The sequence below is a fragment of the Parasteatoda tepidariorum genome, chromosome 6 (genome assembly GCF_982258835.1).
Source record: "Parasteatoda tepidariorum strain Cologne lab strain chromosome 6, Ptep-v5.0, whole genome shotgun sequence".
Taxonomy (NCBI): domain Eukaryota; kingdom Metazoa; phylum Arthropoda; class Arachnida; order Araneae; family Theridiidae; genus Parasteatoda; species Parasteatoda tepidariorum.
This window is the reverse complement of record NC_141760.1, coordinates 16,578,983-16,595,037: the sequence shown is the minus strand read 5'-3', so window position 1 is coordinate 16,595,037 and position 16,055 is coordinate 16,578,983. Positions and strand designations below refer to the sequence as shown.

Sequence of the window (16,055 nt, the reverse complement as noted above, 5' to 3'; positions counted from 1 at the left end):
TAGCATGCCTATCATATTTATATCTTGTAATCTAAAACTTTCAAAAGTTAAATAGGCGCCTAATAAATATTTAGAATTATGAATGAAATGTATGACTGTCACTCACATCGAAAAGTATTACTTTTGGTATTTTATTTATCTTAACTGCTTTTAAAGAGCTCCTGTAAAAGAAGAATTTTACATTTTGTTCATAGACTAAAAATTTTATTTATTTAATTTGTAAAATGTACTGGATTTTTCTTATAATGTAGGTAGCTGTGGTATTTTTGATCCAAATGTATGTCTAAATTGTTTTCATTTTATAATAAATAAATGATTTTTCTACTGACTTAGTCTCTCTCTCTTCCTTTTTTTTTTCTCTTTGTGTTTACTAAAAAAAAATTTATAAAATGAAGAGGAATACTACTTTTAAACATAAATTGAATTTTTCTAAATATACTTAAAAGCTTAACTTCATAACTAATTAAATTAAGTTTTATAAAAGTAATCATAATTGAAATACACTATGAAAATTAAATTATAACAGAACATTTCATGCACCAAAACATGTAACTGCTTTATAGTAGTACATAATCAGGGCTCAAAGTAATCCTTAATTTCCTTTAAAAAAATAAGATAAAGAAAGTATTCTTAATTATTAAACATTTCCATAGATGTCCCGAAATTTTTGTGATTTTAAAATTTTGTTGAAATTAATAGGGAGAAAAATTACTATTTATCTATAAAAATATTGAAGAAATTTCATGAAACAAAATAAATAACAAAATGAACTACGAAGTCTTCATAGCTCTCAAGTACGATATTAATCTACTTCCAGTATTAGAGACAATTACTCTTAAATTGATAGCATATTCGATGTGTGAGAGGAATATAGAAAAATCTCTTACCTCACTACTCCCATCATACTCTACTGTTTCTCAAAAGAAAATCCTCGTATTTTGCTACAACTTAACGATTTTCTATATTTAGGCAATTTTATTCTCTCTTTTGTGAGAAAGAAAACACATTTTTAAGAAATATTTCTTTTTTCACTTGAGTACAGGAACTACTAAAACTATTAACAATTGAATATCTGCGAATTCATGTTAGCATTGTACAGTGGACCAAAAAAAAAAAAAAAATAATTATAATAATAATAACTTTCCCTCATAACCACCCTCAATAACTTTCGTTCTAATGATCTGATTTTCACATACTAAGTGTCAATCTTAATGGTTCCTGAGGGTGACCTCATATATGAAAATTATTTAGTGCTAACTATTAAGTTTCGAAATCGGACACAGAAACGTAGTTTCTCTGAATAAAAAAAAATTTTTTTTGCATATTTGGATATTTATCCGTTTGTTTATAAATTATTCATAATTTTAATTCGGTTTTTTATAAGTACTGAATGGTCAATACTTTACTGTAGGTAAAATTTTACAACTCATCATAGGTCTTAAAAACCAAATTACTTTTAGGCAAACTATAAAAAATAATAGGCTCCATGAACTTTTATTTTACAAAAAAATCTGAAATGTAGTTTAACATAAATTTACAAAAAAATAGAGGGTTCGTTTAAAGAGTTAATAATGCAAATAGTTTTGAGAAACTAATTTTTTTTTGCAACAATACATGAAAAATTTAAAAATAAAATCAGATGCTGATTACAATTTAATACACTTAAGTAATAAGGAATTTATTTCGAAATATATAAATCTTTAAATTACGAATTTTCAACTTAAAAATACAATTTATTTGCCTCAAATGCCATGTTCTAGCTGTATAATACGACATATTCAATACCCAACTAATTTCTGTGATGGATTTTCCATTTTTATTTAGTGCCACTATTTTTTCTTTTAGAATGTATGAGCAGTGGAACATTATTTTCTCTACTAAAATTAAATTCAATTAAAATTAGTAAAACTCCAATAAAAACTTGCAAATCTCTAAATAATCTACAACGGCAAACTAAATAAAATTTACTCTGCAATTTACTAGAACCTTCAGGACATAGACGTCAATTTTTGGCGAATTTTAATTTTTTCAAAGATTTGAAACTCTTTTTATTTATTTTCTTAAATTTGAAATTTCATTTAGAAAAATTAAGTTTTTATGCTTGTAGTAGTCTGTATCTTAATATTTTAACAGGACTTATATTGTCCTTAATAAATTAAGAAAACTGTAGCATTAGTGTCGTAATTATAAAGTTAAAATTAGAATTTGAAAAATCACACATTTCGTTACCACGAATTTACAAGTTTTTGAAATTAAATATTGAATGTTGTGGTGAATATACACATAATAAAATACTTCTTTTTAGTTTTGCTGCCACATGTTTAACTTCTTAAGGACCTAGATGGCTATTTAGCAAGAACTGAACAGGATAGTTTATCTCCATTACTATAGCCAACCAAATTAGCAAAAACTTATTTACAACCATTACCTATTTTTCGTTTTTAATATACTTCGAACCTATAAAAAATTGAAAATTATCTTACTTCCAATGTAACATAAACTTGTTCTATCTTTCAAAGAGAAAAAGAAATACTGAAATGCCAGCAAAATATGACATGTAAGAGGATGATACTGAATTTTATTGTCAAATCTAATTTGTTCCGACTTATAACAATTTTGTCAGAAAAAATCTGTTGAAATATTAAAATGTTGCAAGTTATATATCTCACATTCTGATTTTATAATTAAAATCAGAATTTAAAGCAATATAATTAGCTTTCCAAAACATACTGGTTAATTGATTTAATAGCCTTCATTTGATTATTTGTGTAGATTAAATTACGCAGATTAAACTTATATTTAACATAGTAGAGGAAAGAAATCTCTACTGTTGTCAAAACTGCTATTGAAATATGTGAAATGTTGCAATAAGTTTTTACTGATCCATTATTGAACTAATAAATGAACACATGGTATAACAATCAATGCTGTAATAAAAATTAAACTTCTCCAGAGATCTTGATAATTTTATTTTATCCTTCTTGATTACTTTATGAATTATTTTGAATAAATTATACATTAATGTCTTATCTGCAACCAATATTTTCTTATTTATATGGAATATGCACAAAACAGAAAGACATAACAACACAATTAAAAAAGAAAAAATGATTTTAATTTCTTTATTTAGTATTTAATTTGGCCCTAAAGTGTGACTTTACATATTTATAATGAGAGAAACACATTTTCAGTTTTGCATTATGATTAAACTTGGTCATATAATACACGAAAAAGATTTGCTTGAATTTTAAGAAACATATTATTTTACTTTGATTAAAAAATATAACTTAATGTGTTCATTTATATTAACTCAATTTAGAAGTTAAACGCCAATTTTTAAGCTGAAATAGTTTATTTACATGAATATCTAATTTTAGAAAGAGATATTCTATCCTTATAACTTTTTTTTTATATCTAAATAAAATTTATCTGTTAGATAAATATTAGTTCAAAATAAAATCAATTATATATTGTCTATATAATCTTTTCTGCATTGATCTTATTTTCTTAAAAAAAAATTTTTTTTTTAAATTCAGAAAATTTTTTGTGGGAAAAAAACGAGGTAGTTATTCTTTAGAGAATATAACCTATAATAGTTAAATTTATTCCCGTTTTGTGCTTTGCTCAAATGATTGTTCCAATCGTATACAGTTTATTAACTTTACTTAATTAAAATAACAATAGTTATTACTTAGTTAGATTAATAGTTATCTATATAACAAATTTATAACGAAATCGCGTAAATATTAAAGGAGTTATCAAATACCTGAGTTTTCAAAGTACTTAAAAAAAATTAATTAAACATTTCTAAAATCTTGCTTTATACATCTCAGAATGCATGCAAAGAATTCTTTTATCTCTAAATAGTACAAAAAATTTCTCAAAATTTCATGAAATTGACTTACATAAAGAATAGAAGAAATTGAATGAATTTGCAATCCATAGTAGTAAACTTGACATTTAGTGATAATCAATATACGTATATTCATTTCATTTACAGATCATTTGAATATAATATTAGTTAATGAACTCACTGTTAAGTGTCATAGTACTGAGATAAAGTTGCGGAAACATACATTATAGTTTTGAAACAAATATTTATCACTCTGACACAAACCACCAGAAAGACTGCATGAAATATTAGATTTTAAAATTATTATATTCATTTCATTTACAGAACATTTGAATATAATGTTAGTTAATGAACTCACTGCTAAGGGTCATAGTACTGAGATAGAGTTGCGGAAACATACATTATAGTTTTGAAACAAATATTTATCACTCTAACACAAACCACCAGAAAGACTGCATGAAATATTAGATTTTCACATGCTTATGTAAAAACTGAGATATGTTTTTATCTTGAAATTATATGTAATTAAATTAAATAAGTGGCAATGAATGATTTAAAAAAAGAAAACGTAACACATTATTAAAAAAAGAAGGAAAAAAAACCAAAGTATTTACGCATGATATTGATTACTTTTTTTTCAAACCTCTTCTTAACGAACTTTATGAATATTCAACTAATCATCTAAATAATAATTTTCTAAGAAAAATTACGATCGCAACAGAATTACATAACTGGGTATAAAATATTATACAGCTAAATTTCCGAAAGCAAATATAGAAGGAAAAAAAAATCTATGCACAGAAATCAATACTATATGTACCTTTGTACTATGTTAGCACTTTGTTGTAAAATACCTTGATAAGTATGAATACTCTTTAATTCGTTAGAATCCGGAAGAAAGATAAAGAGAGTACATATAGTATATTTATTTGATTTGAATTAACTCGCATGAGTCTGAAAAAAAAATACCCTTGCAAACCTTTCTTGCAACGATTTTTAAAAATAATTATTAGACGATTTCACCACTAATTTAAAAAACATATCATCAAAGAAAGCTCTTATTTTATTAAGCATTCAATTAATCCCTTCACCTCAGTTAATAAGTTCATTGACAGTTAGATTTTTATTGGATGTCATTGATACGTGACACCGATATGGTTGACACTGAGATATGATCACACACAAAAGTATCAAATTTAAATTAAATAACTGCCATTTTTGAAGAAGATAATTCAGTTGTTCTCTAATCCGGGCCGTTAATATATATTTTACGAATCCTTATAAGTAATGGAATAAAAAACGTGTGTAGGGATCAAATTAATATTTAGGAGAGAAAGAACGCAGACACGCTGCTGAACTTTGATCAAAAGCATGATATAACGAGGTTAATAAGAGATGAAGGATTAAAATCATCTGAAATTATTTTTATCGATAACAAAGTTTTAAGGCGTTTGTGATAGAAAGTATATTTCAAAAAAATCAACAGGTATTTTTTGTCTCTTCCTGACTCAAAGAACATTTGGTTAGAAATTTTTTTTTCTCCAGATATTTCAATATACATATATCAGATATTTCAAAATACATATATCAGATATTTCAATATAACATATATCAGATATTTCAATATAACATACTAGAATAAGTTATTAGTAAAATAATAAAATCATAATACATATATCAGATATTTCAATATAACATACTAGAATAAGTTATTAGTAAAATAATAAAATCATAGGAACCCGAGTACTTAAGTTTTTTAATTTTAACAATGTAAAAAAAGTTCATGTTTATTTTATCATTTGGATATTTTCGCCATTACAAATACAATACTATTTGCTCGAATTTTATTTTCAGATGTTGACAAAAGACAACCTGATGAACCGTCAAATTTTCTAACAGTAATGTAGAAGAATCATTTTTCACTTAAAAAAAAAAAAAAAATAATGGTAAGAAGGGAAGCAGAAAATAAATCAATTTATTGAATCAAAATATACAGGCAAGTTCATCATAATTCCAAATTCTGGACGCATCAATTTTATAATAAAGCATTTACTCTGGTTTTTGGAGTGGTTAATAATGGTATAAATATTTTTCTTCCTTGCTTGAATAAAAATTTGAGAAAACAATCATATTTTGCATTATACGTGAAGGGAAACCACGAAAATATCTTTCAGATGGCTTGATTCCATTTAGAAGTTCAGTAATCGCAATGAATTTTTTTTATAATGAATCATTTTTCAGCATCTTTGAGAGACTTCTTTGTGACTATAACGAGATGTTCTTCAAATTTTTGTAGTTTTTAACCGAAAATCAAAGTAACTCGCTATTTTAGTATCGGAATAAAACCATATTTACGTTATAAAAATAATTATGTTTATAAAAATAATTAAGTTATAAATAAATTATAGTTAAGTTAAAATAATTAAGTTAATTAATTATTTTAATTAATTGATAAATTAATTAATAAATTAATTTTAATTAATTAAGTTAAAATAATTAAGTTAATAAATAATTAAGTTTATAAACAATTAAGTTGTAAAAATAATTAATTATAATCAAGATTAAATTGAAATTAAAATTATCAAATTTCGCGTTATACGCTATGAAAAACAGACAAAAATGTTTTTCAGATTGCTGCTATTGGTATATAAAATAAAATAATTTGCAATTTAAGTATAGGAGTAAAATTATAAATAAACATTTTTTCATTATTATTATCCTTAATAGATAGGGTACCATCTTTCTGAACAGAACGAAAAGCTCTTCTTATTAACTCAACCCAGAAATCAAAGTGTGAGCTTTTTTATTTTGTGAATGTAATGAAACACCCTTATTATGCTTAATCCAATTCAGAAATCAAAGTAATTAACAATTTAAGTATCAGAATACAATCAAATTCATGAAAGTTATAAGAATAATTTATTTTAATGAAGATTAAGTTAAAGTAATCAAATTTGTGTTACATGCGAAGGAAAACCACGAAAAAGTCTTTTAAATTGCTTAATAGTAATAGGTTTCCAGCTTAATGTTGATTATCGCAATAAAATTATTTTTTAATAATCAATAATTTTTTTTATCATCTTTGATAAATAGTAAATGCTGTGAAATGCTCTAAATTTTTTTTGTACTTTTTTGAATTTTTGTAGGCAACCCAGATATCAAAGTTACTTGTAATTTAAATACAGGAATAAAATTATATTTTGAAAGACTTTTTGAATGAAAATAATTAGAATTTAGATTACGCACAAATGAATATCATGAATAAGTTTTAATAACTAACTAACTGAACGCTAACAGGCAATTATGAGACTCTATCTCAGCAATTATTAACATTTTCCAATTTATTGTTCATCATGAAATTAAATGCTTTGGGCAGCTTAGATTGCTTATAAAACTGTTCTATTTTATTTTAATCATTTCATTAATTTTTTTAGTTATTTTATATTTTTTATATATTTTTTTATAAGCACTTAAATTGTTTTTTTTTTTTTTTTTTTTATTTATTTCAAGTATTTGAATTTCAGAACAATATAAAAATCAATTTTTTAAAATACATTAATTTTTTCATTTAAAATTTACAAATTATAAATCTTTAAAAAAAAATGTGATCAGATTTTTCTGGCACAGTGACAGAATGTTATTATTTATCATAACAATTTATGAAAATCAAATAAAAAAAAATAGAGACCAGTGATGTGTCCAGTGTCAAAGTATACCCTGACATCTGTTTGGTACAGTGATTGATCTTTCCATCTTTATGTCTTTGTTTGAGTTACACGAGCAAAGGAGGGGATACAAGCGTCTATATTCTTTGTCTACGAAGTACTTAGATTGGTTTGAATAAATTATCAAACTGAGCATGCGCGTTATTAAAATTGCGCCAAACAAAAATGCTAAAAACGCCATTCTAGTAAACCTGACAAAACGATGAAGAGATAACGATGAAAACGATGATGAAATCGACCAATCAAATGCCTCTATTTATTAAAAAGGCGGTCAGCCAAGCAACAGCCGTAGTGAAAAGAAGCTTATTACCTTCTTAAAAGAGCATTCTTACTGCATTGCAGAAAATCGCATATACGATTTCGAAGATGATACAAAGTAACTGATTTTGAAATTTTTCGCTAGTTTATATCTGTCACAAAAGAGCAGGTTCTTGTTCGCATCTTGGAATTTGCATGATTAGCAGTTAAACACCGAAGTGAAGCATCAGTTGCTGCGGTCAGTAAGTGGTCGAGAGAACACTTTGATCTCCCTGCTTAAGGACCAAGGGAGGTCGGTATCGCCCGTTCTCATTAAACTGTTCTACCGTGTAGTTTTGGAAGTTTATTCCTCTTTTTGGAAGTTTGTTGGTCTTCCTCTTTTTTTGTTCCCTCTCAGATCTGAGAAAAAGGGTTGACACTTTTCCGATAAATTTTATTTTTATAATATGCTAATTTAAGATTTTTCTTTTAACGTTTAGTAATATCATTTGCATTTATTAACTTTTTTTAATTACCTTAATAGATAAGGAGAAAGGTGTATTGGAAGTTTCTCTTCCTATCACTATGTTTGTTTCTCTTCCTCTATGTAATGAGACCTTAAATGCGACAACGCATTTTTACAGCGTTTTTAATTCTTTCCATACGTTTTTATTCCAATCCGATCAATAGAACAAAAGTTATTCAGGGTGATATGTTTTTTTTTTCGCTCACTGCTTATACATTTGGCGAGATCTTAAACCTTGACGAGATCCTACCTTGAAGTAGCAAAAAAAACTGTAATTTCGACCATTTTTATAAGTATGTAACTGCTGTTGCCGAAACTGCACGAAGTATAAAATTAGCCGGAAATGAAGTCTTAAATATATCAGAAACATAATCAACTCACAGATCTATGGTTTCTAATGCAGTTTTAATATATGGCTTTACGTTTCTGAGAAATTGAATGCAAAAAGAGTTTAGGAAAAGCGTTGTTATAAAAGTTGGGAATGAAGTGCAATATGAATATTTTATGTTAACAGCCTCCTCGGTGTTGAGTTTTATTTCCGCATCTAGAATTTAGGGAAAGAATGCAAACGGGAGGAACATATTTGATATCTAATCAAGTGATATAATGTTTAGGGAGTAATGTTTTCCCTGAATCGAATGATATCTAATCCAAGATAATGTATCGTTTAATTAAGAAGTTGCTTAAGACTTATATAGAATCAAAGCATTTTATAACTCATACATATTTATGCACCATACATTGCTATTCAAGCAAGAGAGGTATTTTTTTCAATGTATATTATAGCAATAGATAGAAACACTTCAGTTCAGTAATAGTTTATTTCGGTATTTTTTACACGCACATCTTTATTAAATATATAAAAGATGTGAGATATTATATATGATGAGTGATATTACATATAACTATATTTAACTATTAGTAAACTGAATTATTTCCAGCGATTAATTGAAAAACAATAATGAAATCCACACCTCACTTACTTGGATAGCAAAGGAAGACAGATAATTATGTATGAGTCAGAATTTGTTCTTCGTCTATATAAAATTTAAATAACTTCTCAATTATTGAGTATATCGACCTGGATATAGTGATTTCATTCGATTCTCCTTAAAGAAAAATTACACCAGAAACATGTCTTTTGCCTAAATAGAAGCGAATATATTTCCATCCTCCCCTTCAGTAAATTCTAGATACAAATTAAAGCTCTCATTGGAGGGAGTTGTTAACTTGAGATATTTATATTTGGCCTACATTTTTAAAAAAGAATTTGCAGCTTTTCCATTACTCTTTCGAAATTCGATTACTCAGATATGGGCCTCAAAGTTTACGGCCGTATTATATAAAGTTTGAATCAATAACAATAGATCTACAGATTTATTTTGTTTCTGCTATAATCTAAAGACTTCTTTCTGCTATAATCTAAAGACTTCTTTTCTAGTTTTGGGGTAGGCAGTTAAGGATCTTGAAAACTGAGCAAAATTTCTGTATCTTGCTACTTTAAGGCAAGAGTGGCGCTAGACTTAGCCCGACAGGTGGTCAGCAATCCCTCGACAGGGGGGCTAAGATAATTTTGAAATTAAGCAATACTTTTTAATATAGGAATAATAATTAATATGATATAGACATATTTGTTCCGACAAAAATTTATCACGATTCAAAATTTACAAAGAAAAAATATAAAGGTGATATCTGAATAAATAAAAACTATATGCACATCCAGCATAAGATTCTACAGTGTTCTCAATTAAATATTATTCTACTCAAACAATGCACCTCAAAGAATAAAAAATTTATTCACAACTAGAAAAAATTCCAAAGATATACAAAGAGCAAATTAAAACCAGTTTAGATACTTTTGTAACAGAGATAATTTTTTGAAAAATTAGTATAATTAAATAATAACTAGGTAGTTTAATTTTATTTTAATTTAAACATTAAATTTTTTAAAACTCTAGTATTTTGGAAACTAAATAACGCGTCATCTATATTAAAACAAAACTATAATTTGATTCACTTAAACATAATAGTTTTCTCCTTTACGCTTCAATTCCACTTGTTAAAAAACTCAAGAATATTGTTTAATAATACTAACTCGATAAATAACTTATTAATAAATGAAATTTTAAAAAAAAATTGTACAGGCTCTTGTTCGCATCTTGGAATTTGCATGATTAGCAGTTAAACACCGAAGTGAAGCATCAGTTGCTGCGGTCAGTAAGTGGTCGAGAGAACACTTTGATCTCCCTGCTTAAGGACCAAGGGAGGTCGGTATCGCCCGTTCTCATTAAACTGCTCTACCGTGTAGTTTTGGAAGTTTATTCCTCTTTTTGGAAGTTTGTTGGTTTTCCTCTTTTTTTGTTCCCTCTCAGATCTGAGGAAAAAGGGTTGACCCTTTTCCGAAAATTTTATTTTTATAATCTGCGAGTTTAAGATTTTTCTTTTAACGTTTAGTAATATCATTTGTATTTATTAACTTTTTTTAATTACCTTAATAGATAAGGAGAGAGATGTATTGGAAGTTTCTCTTTCTATCACTTTGGGAGTTTGTTTCTCTTCCTCTATGTAATGAGACCTTAAATGCGACAACGCATTTTTACAGCCTTTTTAATTCTTTCCATACGTTTTTATTCCAATCCGATCATTAGAACAAAAGTTATTCAGGGTGATATGTTTTCTTTTTCCGCTCACTGTTTATACATTTGGCGAGATCTTAAAACTTGGCGAGATCTTAAACCTTGGCGAGATCTTACCTTGAAGTAGAACAAAGAAAAAATATAAAGGTGATATCTGAATAAATAAAAACTATATGCATTCCAGCATAAGATTCATCCAGCATAAGATTTTTGCAACAGATATAATTTTTTTAAAAAATTAGTATAATTAAATAATAACTAGGTAGATTAATTTTATTTTAATTTAAACATTAAATTTTTTAAAACTCTAGTATTTTGGAAACTAAATAACGCGTCATCTATATTAAAACAAAACTATAATTTGATTCACTTAAACATAATAGTTTTCTCCTTTATGCTTCAATTCCACTTGTTAAGAAACTCAAGAATATTGTTTAATAATACTAACTCGATAAATAACTTATTAATAAATGAAATTTTAAAAAAAAAATTGTTCATTTGTAAATTATTTAAGATTGGGTAAAAAAATTTAATCAGGTGAATCGTTTAAGTCAACCAGAGATAAAAAAAATATGCTAAAATGATTTTTAAAAAATCCCAGTTTATTTGCAAGATGAAGCTATTTTGAAGTGATAAAAGATAAATGTTTTTTTAATTTTTCCATAAAAACTTAAATAGCTAATAAATAAATTTATGATTTTAAAAATTTAATCCCTAAGACCAAAAAAACCTATAGAAGTTATTTTTGTAGGAAGAACTATAACCTGTAATTTTAATAGAAATAATTGACTGTGTATAGTTAAGATTTATAATATAACTAGGAGGCTCCACCCCCTGCCCGCTAACGCTCGCCAACTCCCGAGAATTGCTACGCAATCTTATGTGGTTCACGCCGTGAACCATGGCTCGCTGCGCTCGCTCGCCAATGAACACAATGTTCTTGCACAAAGACATAGTATATTATCATCAAAGAAATAGTATTGTACTTATGTAGAAGAATTCTATCAATGTTCCTATTGGCTTTTAAAAAAAGTATATTAGCTCTTTAGATTGTACATGCAGTGGCGTAGCGAGCTTAACTCGCGCCCGGGGCACAATACCTTTTTAGCGCCCCCCCCCCATTCGAAAACCATACAATATAATATGTTAAATATACTCGCAAATTAATAAATAAATAAATAAAGTAAAATAAATAAAGTCATAGGCTCAAGCTAGGCTTTAAATTTGAGACAAAAATGTAGTTGAGAAAACAAGACTAGATTTTGAAATGTATATGGTCAACTAGAATTAGTTCAAAAGATACCTATTATTTATTTTTCATATTTATAAAGAAATATTTTAAAAGCACGCAGTTTTGAAACAATAAAAAAGTAAATATTTATTATCTCTAAGGAGATACATATATTTAAAGGATTATAATACATTAATAAAACTAATTACTATGTATAAATTTTCCTTGCTTTTGATGAAGCAAATTTATCAATAATATCATCAAAGCTGATAATTTTAAATTTTTCTCTTTCCACACTTAAAAATGCTAAGTCACTTAGGTGATCTTGTCCCATCGTTGATCGTAGATATGTCAAAATTAACTTTAAATTGCTGAATGGACGTTCGCAGCTAGCAATTGATACTGAGATAGTCAGGAGTATTTGAAGTGCCACTCTCAGGTTTGGAAAATCATCTTCTCCATACGAGATTATAAAAGTAAGAAATTCTAATGGAGTTTTAGGTTCGATTTTTTTTTCTACTGCGGAGTAACATTTTGCAGTCACATATTTCGATAACGAGTTCTATTCCATTGAAATTTGTATCATAAAATTCACCCATATTTTTAAAATTTTTTTCAAGGTCGTTATTAACATTATCCTTGTTTAATAAATTTTCAACGTCTAATAGAAATGCAAATTTGAAATTAAGGTCACTTAATCGTGTACATATTTCTTGTTGGAGACGATCAAGAACGCTTTCCATAACGCGAGAAATTTCACTTTCTGCGGAAATACCAACATCTCTAGCCAATTCTCCGGGCATTTTGCGGCGTTTTCTTACACGTATTGTTGTATCAATATCCCATTTTTCACATTGAGACTTCGCTTTTTCTAATGCCTCTTCACAGAGCTTGTTCCGAATTTCGGCTAGTTCAGTAGTTAATGATTCAAGATCATGGAACGCTTCTCTAAAATTCATTCTAGGATTTTGTAATCTGAGCTGCGCACGATCAATCCTTCTTAAGATTTCACACCAGAAATGAACTTAAGTTATGAAACTAAAAGTTAGTATATTTTGCAACAGAATTGTAACTTCACTTCTGGTGTCACTTATAGTGGTAGTGCCCTCTGCTAATTTTTCTAATAGTTCTACTATATTATCTAGCCCATCGATGATAACGCTAACCGCTTGTATTCTGGAGCTCCATCGTAACGTTGAACGTGAGAAAAATAGATATATGTTTTCAATTATTCCAAAACATGTCACAACGATTGGATCTTGTTTAGCTGCAGTAACTCCTACTGAATTCAATGAATGGTTATCACAATTTACAAATAATGCTTTATGATTTTTTCCCCATTATTCTTTGTTGAACGTCAGATGTGTGACCTGCCATCTCGGCAGCATTATCGTAACATTGTGATCTGCAGTTTGTTAATGAAATTTCATCGGAATTTAATTTTTCTAAAATTGTATTTTCGATCGAGGCTGTATCTTTATCGTTTATTTCAATAATACCCAAAGAAGATTCTTTGATGGAAACTTTTTTATGGATAAAATCAACATTTACATACCTAGCGACTTGGGACATTTGTTCTCGATGAGAGATATAAGGAGTTAAATCAAACAAAAGTCCATAATATTTATTTCTTTTGATATTGTTTATTAGTTGATTTCGAATTGTAGATGCCAGAAGATGAATGAATTCGTTTTGAATCTGTGGTGACAAATATGAGACAGTTTTTGGAGTTCCTGTGGCATGATTAAGATGATTTGCTAGTAGCGGATCAAACTGAGCTGCAAATCTAAATAAAGATAATAGGTTTCCTACATTTGTACCATCTTGAAGTGCTAGTTTTTCAACATGGCCACGTAGAGGAAGATTTTGTATAATTAAATACCTCAAGCAAGCTAATATTCCTTTAAATATATTTCGCCACCGTTCTTTTTTGGACTGAATGTTCGCTTCTAATGATACATCATTTCCCGTTCTACTTATTAATCTTGGTTCTGTTTCTTTCCAAGCCGTAAGTGATTTTCAGTGATTTGGACTTCTTTCATGGCTAATCAATTCATCTTTTTTCTTCCATTTATTAAAACCAGCAGATGTTACGAAAGATGATTGTATAGCGGAATTTGATGTAATAAACAGTAAGCAACAAAAGTAGTACGCTGCAGTATTTTTTGATGAATATAATAACCAGGATCAGTTAACTTCAGTTCCTTCTTCTTCATTACCGTCCCGTCGAGAAAACCAAGATTTTGGCATTAGACGATTAATTGACCGTGACTGTACATGTAAGTACATTAGAGTGTTATTGTTACTGTTTTAAAATTACAAGCGTAAGCCACATAGCGTTTATAGAAATTTAAAAAAATAGTGTTCTGAAAGGAAGAATGTCTGTACTTTGTACACTGCAAATATTTATTGCAACATATTATTTATCAGACAAATCAAGAAAGGAAATAATTTATGTAACCACACAGAGTAGATGCCATATGGAAGTGCTGACAGACACAGGTCGAGTCAGCCCGGCCAGTAGAAAAGACATGCCATTTCTATTATGAATATATTATTACAGTTTGATTTAGACTATTAGTGTTCCTTTTTTTACCTTTTTATTTACGAATTAACATTTATTATATTACACTGGCACTAAATTTAAAATATATTTTCTAGAAATCAATTATAATAAAAATAAAAATTATCCAGCAATTTTTTGTTTTCGGACCATTTGGCGCCCCTTTGTGAGTAGCGCCCGGGGCATGATGCCCCCCCCTTGCCCACCCCTCGCTACGCCACTGTGTACATGGTGAAAAAATCAAAACATTAGCTAAATGAGAAACATTAGCAAAATAAATTATCAAATATTGCAGTTACTCATCTAAACTCAACTAAATGTGTATAATAAATTAGTTAATGCTAGAAATTCTGAAAGTTTTAGAAAATTTTTTTATTATTTAAAAATATAAACTTTAAACCCTAACTTTTCCTTGTGAGATAATAACCCTCAAAAAGTCTTTCATTTTCAAGAACACAAAAATTTGTTTTATCGCCAAATGAAATATTTTTCGGTGATCAGCATTATTGAAATCAATTTCTATATTAATTAACATTTGTGATAAAGTACATAACATTTTAGAACAAAATAAGGATGTTTTACACACAATAAATTTAAATGCATGGCTGTTAGCATTACCCGAGAAATACCACGTGGAGGTCGCCATGCTGCATTTTTAATCGGGGAGTTTTGATTTTGGCAGTTCCCCTTGCCTACTGCCAATAGAAGTTTCAATTAAATTTTTTCCAAAAACCCTTTTTTTTTTGTGTAAAGCTCTAAGAAATTAACACTAAGCATTTAGAATTTCTTTGAAAACACAATTATAGATTTGGCATCTTGGAGCAATTACTGAAAGGCTGTCAAATGATTTAACTCTTGACAGGCCAACATAAAGTTGTCCATGACTAAAAACTTGTTTAGTCAATACTAAACTGATTATCTCAAAAGTCTGACCTTGTGACTTATTTATAGTTACGGAGAAGGCCAGCCTAATAGGAAATTGTTTTCTCTTAAAAGAAAACGGCATGTTGTTATCAAAGAGGAATGAAAAATGTACCTGCTTCATCATCATCAATCAGTCTAGCTTTAATTAAATTACGCTGCAAGTTTGTAACAATTAATCTAGTGCCATTGCAGAGTCCTTTAGATGGCATTAAATTTTATTATCATGTGTTTAGGGCATGAATCTGAATTGAACAACCTGACAATGCTCACTCTGGTTATTGTTTCCGTTTTTAAAAGCGCTATATGTTGAGCCACCTGAGCTAGATTTGGCATGTGGCATTTTTTGCAGCAATCATTGGT

General features: G+C 27.9%; 1 protein-coding gene across 1 annotated transcript in view; it reads right to left on the bottom strand.

Moving 5' to 3' along the window:
* The window catches only part of LOC107443549 (uncharacterized), a 67,578-nt gene that overhangs the window by 7,286 nt on the left and 44,237 nt on the right, over positions 1-16,055 (bottom strand). The window lies entirely within an intron of this gene.